Genomic DNA, 6346 nt, shown 5'->3' with positions numbered 1-6346 from the left:
CGTGCTAATGCTTACATACTGACACTGGGCAGGTGAAAAATCTCCCCCTGCAGCCCTGTGGGATCCATTGACATTAACTAACAGGGGTTATTTAAATGCTCTCTCCTGTTGTACACGCTAATTTACTGGTGCACAGCTCCACGGGCTGCTCTGTGGGGCTGCGGCCTGCTCCCCAAATGGCGGCTCCCCCACCACGTGGCCCTGGAACAGGCTCCAGCTCTGCCGGTGGTTCCACTGCTGCTTTGGGGAGAAGTGAGGACATTTACCCTTTTCCTGAGCACCTCTGGTGGCTCAGGCTCGACCCTGCACCTCCTCCCGGCTGCTGGCTTCGTTTTGATCCTTTCCTTTGGCAGATCTGGAGCCCATTGTGGCTGGCACTCAAGCCCGTGGTGGGTCCCTGCAGCAGCGGAGCAGGAGGCACGGTGCTTCCCCGGTTCTTGGCCGCTGTTTTTGTTTCAATAACCACCAGAGAAACTCCCCACAAATTCCAAAAGTGTCACAACAGCAGAAAATATTGGCGGCTACCATCCCCGTGCTTACTGCCAGGCTCCCAGGAAGGTGGGAATGCCGTGTTTTCCTTAGGCCATCAATCCTTCAGCCCTGGGATGATTTATGATTTTAGTGCACTGCCCTAATCCCTGCCGGTGCCTTTGTGCACTACTGTAATATAAATATTTATTAGCTGGCTGAGCGTTCAAGGCTCTGCTTTCATCGTGATAGCATGGCTCTGTGTGGGAGCAGCGTGCTGGCTTTTGAATGCTGGATCTGCTGTGGGAAGGGGCCGAGCATGGGGCAGGTCCCTGGGGCAGTGGGTGACAGGGAGATGCTCAAACGCTGCCCCACACACCCTGGGACTGGGGGCAGCTTGGCATCTTCCAGGTGGCAAACGCTTCGGGAACATGGGCTGGTGTTTTCTAGATGGTAACGTGCCACTTTGAGCCATGGGGCTTTTAATGGCCTCAGATTTCTAGGCACTGGTATAGCAAAATAAATCGGTGTTTTCTATAGAGTAGGAAAATGTTCTTTGAAAATGGATCTTTTAGCAGTGCTGTTCCACAGTACCCTGTGAGGTCTGCACTGAAGTTCCTGTGTGATGCTCTCAGCCTCCCGTACTTTGAGACACCAAGCTCACAAACGTTGTACTTTTAAATTGCTTTTTATTGAAATGTAGTACATTAGCAAACCCTAACTAATAGGTATACACTATTAACATAATGGGCATATACCACGTAACTACGATACAGTGTTATACTTACATCAAAATATGTCACCCAGTCCCGCAGCTCTCAAGCTACCCTCTCGCAAGAGCCCGAGTGATGTGACACTCAGCACAGAATCACATCGCTGGACCCGTGGCAGCTGCTGCCGTTTTCAGGTTGTGTTCGTGCCGTGTCGTGCCGCCTTGCATCGAGCCAGCTGGATTAGACTTTTCGTTTTACACGCACAAATTGTCTGTTTTTTTTTTTTTTTTTTTTTTCCGTTCGCTGCAGTGCCCCAGTCCCAAAGGCAGTCCCAAACCCTTTCTGCTGCCGGAATAAAATGACCCCATTTCAGTGGATGCTGCGCGTAGTTAGTCATGATCTCAAATGGGTGATCCCAAATAGACACAGTCCTACAGAGAGGCTTTTAGTGCTTTACAGGTACTTGGAGACTGCAGCAGGTCTGACCGGCTGAGCAGAGCTGCTGTCACTGTCTCCCATTTACAGGACTAGTGCGACAGCTCCTACCAGCCCCGAGATTTCAGTCTAGACATTTGGGGTGGAAAACATCTACCTGTGGACGTGGGCTTTTCTTCCTGCAGCACAAGCACATGTTTAGGCCAGCCAGGCGGCACTGGCATGCAGTGCCCTTCACCAAGCATCACATCGTGAGGGCAGATGCTGCCCGGGATATGTGAGGCTCTGTCAAAGCATATCAGGACTCCACGTGTGTAACACTGCAAGTATAATTTAGGACAGGTCAGACAAGCTTTATTCACCGTGACCACAGGGAGAGAGCATCCAGGCAGCATCTCCCCTTCTGCTCCCCTGTTCTCTACCCTGCAGCTGCAGAGACCCCGCTTTGGTACTGCTTCAAAGAAAGGGGAGAGGGGAGGAAAAAATCATTCCAGTGTCAGCCCAGTGTCCACTGGGAGGGTTGGACTACTTCAGTAAGTGGTTAACTGCTGGGTTTGGCAATACAGAGAGCTGGCTCAAGGTGGAGCCTGGAGTGGCACATCCAGTGTCAGTGGGGGCTGGAAGCAATCACAGCTAGCTCTTCATCCACAGGAATGTTCTCTGAGTTACAACAAACTGCTCAGCCAGACCTCTGAAATCTGAAGCGTCCCTAACTTCACCAGCACAGTTCTGAAAGCACTATAGCTTTGCTGTAATGGCCCCAAAGACACTGAGATTAAATTTGGCTGGTTTTAGAGCACCACAGAGCATCGACTGTGTTTTGAACCTCATCATCTCCTGTGCTGGGGCATGGGAGCTGTGCTGAGCTGTGTTTGCTGCATGGTTCCCCCAGGCCAGCACAGGCAGGGCTCATACAGCCCGTACTGCCTGGGACAGCCAGAGGGTCACAGACCCAGGCACAGTGAGAGCAAACCTGGCCACCAGCTGGAATGGATGGGGTTTGCCTTCTTGGGGGGATGCCAAGCCCTGGAGCATGTGGGAAGCAGCAAAAAAGGCAAATGGCACAGCAGAGCAAGGCACAGCACCAACCCCAGGGCAGAGTCAAAGGCTGCTGGCCCCTGGGGGCACTGCTGTGGGAAGCTCACAGCTCACTGCAGGCACTGCTGCAGGGGCCACTGGGCCACCTGGGGAGGGATTTTGGGAGACAGATGATGTCTCCTAGCAGATCTTTGGGCTGTGTGATGCTAACTCAAGTTACACCTCAGCCTTGCAACGAAATCACTCTGAATAGCTCCAACTTTTAACAAACCCCTCTATACACTTCCGACTTTGCAGGAATATTTATACTTAATTATAACTCTTTGGGGACGGGACTATGTCTGGGCAACACTTTGTACCATTGGTCCTGCGCACCTGGAGGCTGTGGATGTTCCTGTTGCACAAACAACATCCACGTATCACTCCACTCGTCCACGTATCACCATCAGGCAGGTGGATACAGGAGGGGGGGCACCACACTTTTCTCGATTATTTCCAAGATAATTGAAGCAAAGCAGAACTGTGCAGTAGCCTAAAGAAGCCTGTTTCCCTCCTGACCTCCCCTCAGCCCAGTTAACTGGAGCACCTTCCCCTCCCCAAACCTCCCCTGCTCAGCCGGAGCCCAGCCTGCCCTCGCAGCAGCGCTCTGCAGTGCAGCAAGCCTGGCAGCGAAAGAAAAGCAGCGAAGGTATTTTTAAATATAACAACACATATGCAAGCTGTCACGGCACAGCACGCGCTCTTCTGCATGGCTAGGGGTGGAAAATTAGGCCACACGTGGATGTGCAACGGGGGGTGGAAAAGGAGCCAAAGCGTCGCCGGTGAAGCTCAGGGCGCTGCTGGGGACCTCCGGGCTGGGAGCAGCGCGGGGGCTCCCGTTCTCATCCCTCGGCGTGTGCGGTGCCGTGTGACTTTCTTGGTTGTAAAACCACACGGCTATTAGCTAAGCAAAGTATTTATGTATTTTTAACAGCTTGGTCAATTCACGCCCCGCTAACCACGCCGCAGAGCTGCCCTAAGTGTGCGCTCAGCCCTGGTGCCCCCCCTCCTCCTGCGGTTATGACCAAGCCTCGGCTCTGCCAGGCCTTCACACTGCTTCACATCAGCGTCTTCAAACAAAACAGATGTGCAGAAGTCTTGCAGAACGGTCCTAAACAGATTTATTTAACTACCATGTCCTTCTTTGGCTTATGTAGGATATCCGGCTATTCCTAAATCATCCCCACGTGCCAAGGCAAGCATCCTAGAAGCAAGGGGGGCAGCGCAAACAGGCACCAGCACGTGAGCTTACTGTGGGGAGTAATCGTAAATGGCATTAAGTAAATTTTATCATGCTTCAAATTTAATATTTAATGTTAGCATTATAGGTAAAAAGCACACTTACAGTCTGTTTTTTTAACCGTCGGTTATCCTCTAAGAACACAAGCAAACCTTGATTTTACAAATGTCTTATGGGAAACATGCAAAACTTTCGTAAAACAGGAGATGTGGGGTGGGGAAAGGGAAGGTGAGGTGTTAGGGCTTAGACAGTTTAGGGAAATACTTTGAGATAAAAGCATTTTTTGTATGTAGAAGTCATAAAATTAATGTTTTCTGGTAAAAACACTTTTTTTTTTTTAACCTTAAAAATCATTTTCCAAGTTACTGACACCTACAGTTCTTGGTAGATCGCTGTATATCTGACTTCTATGAAATGACTCGACCGTACACAGCACCACTGCAGCAGAACAAGAACAACGATGCTCATCAAGCTTTTTTTTTATATACTGATTAATATTAAAAGGAAAACCTCAAATGGAGCAGCACAGCCCAAAAAAATCACCCATGCTGCTGTGCTGCCTCTTTCCCATCCTAACTATGACTAAGTACAAGAGTGCCTGGTACGGCCTGTCCCAGCACGTGCGGAGGGATCAATTGCTTGAACTGGCTTTTAACGTTTCCAGTGCTGCAAGATTTTCCAAATCCACAACATCAAATTCTGATCGTCAGCTCCAGCTGCCTCTCCGCTCACTGTCTCCACTCCAGCACTAACCCAACTTTAGATTGCTGTGCCAGACCCCAAGCGTCCCGATCAGAGGCAAACCTTGCCCCCCGCCCCCATTAAAATTTAGCTAGTTTGGAAATAAGCAGATTTAACAAAGCACAGATGATATTATTTATTCATTTGCCTTTTGGGGCTTTGCATTTGTTAACGCTTATTTTGATTTCCATCGGCTTTCGGGATGCCCTCCGCCACTCTGACACGCAGCGGGTGCGAAGTGGCCAGTTCTGTTCAAACAAGGGAACCAAACCACCAAACCACCCCACGCCGACCAAAGCCAAGCAAAACAGGAAGCAGCGAGGGGGGAGACTTTCCGTGCTCACAGCTCCGGCGGTCAGAGGCTTGCGGAGCTGTCCCCAGGCAGCCTGGCAACGCCGCTGGTCGGCAGCACCCATGGGTGCCAGCAAGCAGCTCGCCTCACAAGGTCGATGGTGCTTCCCCAAAAGCCTCCTCGGAGCAGCGCGGGTGGGTTTCTGCTGTTTCTTCCCCTGCTTGCTGGGGCGCTGATGGTAAAGCAAGGGCTGAAAATACCCTGCCGTGTGGCACGAGGCCGGGAGGCATCACTCGGGCTCACTTTTTCCTGGGAAAAATGTGCCATGGGGAAGTCCTCTTGCTTTTGGGAACCCCCTGCAGCCGGCTGGCCCAGGACTTGCTGGGAGCTCCCATGCCCCCGGCATCCCGTCCTACCAAAACCCCACTCTCTAGCAGCTCCACACTGGGAGCTGCAGCACAACACGCTGGCATCCCCAGCTGGTGCTACTTGATTTAACCACAAACACCCCTGTACAGCTTTCTGTAACCCGACCACAAACAAGCCCCGTAACACCCTCGAGCGACAGTGATTTTTCTTTCGGGTGCTTGTTTTCGGAAGCTCCCTGCCCGCCGCCACCTGGCAGATGCAATGATCGAAGCCGGGCTTGCTCAGCTGCCGCCTGCCATGTCCCAGCCTGCGTGTGCCGGCTGCCACCGGGGGCTTTGCCCAGGCCCGGGGCGAGAAAAGCAACCGACCTGCCCCAGGGCAAGAACCAGGCTGCCGCTTCCTGCCGCCTTCACACAGCCTCACAGCTTGGCAGGGCAAAGCGGGTGTTAAAGCTGTGCTCTGAAAAAGCTCGGGGCGTAAGCGTATTTCTAGGGTTGGCTGAATCGCAATAAAAGTGCACATGGTAAATGGAAATGTGGGTTTTACGAGAAAAAGCTCTCTAGACTTCACACCGCCCGTTCTTGAATTATCAGATTAAATGAAACTGATGTACAGCAACAGAAGTCAAGGCATGCTCTGCAAATAGGATCGTTTCCTCATTTTACAGAGCTGGGCTTTTTTCTCTTCAACATCTGTGTAAAAGATACAGCTGAACCACACTTCAGGTAAGGATATATGTCAAGCAGACTTACACAATAAAAAGAAAAAACAAAGAAGGGGAATTTCCCTCGCTTTTAGCAAAAGCTGACAAAATTAAAGCACGGAAGGGTATGTCTTACCTTTCTTTTTGGCTTACTGATTTCTCAAGTTTCCTATACAGAGTGAAGCTGTGTTTCACATTACAAGGACACAAATGCATTTCTACATCTACAGTAACTTAGACTGCAATGGAGACAACGTTAACATCCATTAAACAGCCACGCATCGTCCAGGAGGAAACGGTGAAGCAGC

Source organism: Netta rufina (genome assembly GCF_964035555.1).
Source record: "Netta rufina genome assembly, chromosome: 14".
In the NCBI taxonomy this organism is placed as follows: Eukaryota; Metazoa; Chordata; class Aves; order Anseriformes; family Anatidae; genus Netta; species Netta rufina.
Note: the sequence above shows the minus strand (reverse complement) of the source record.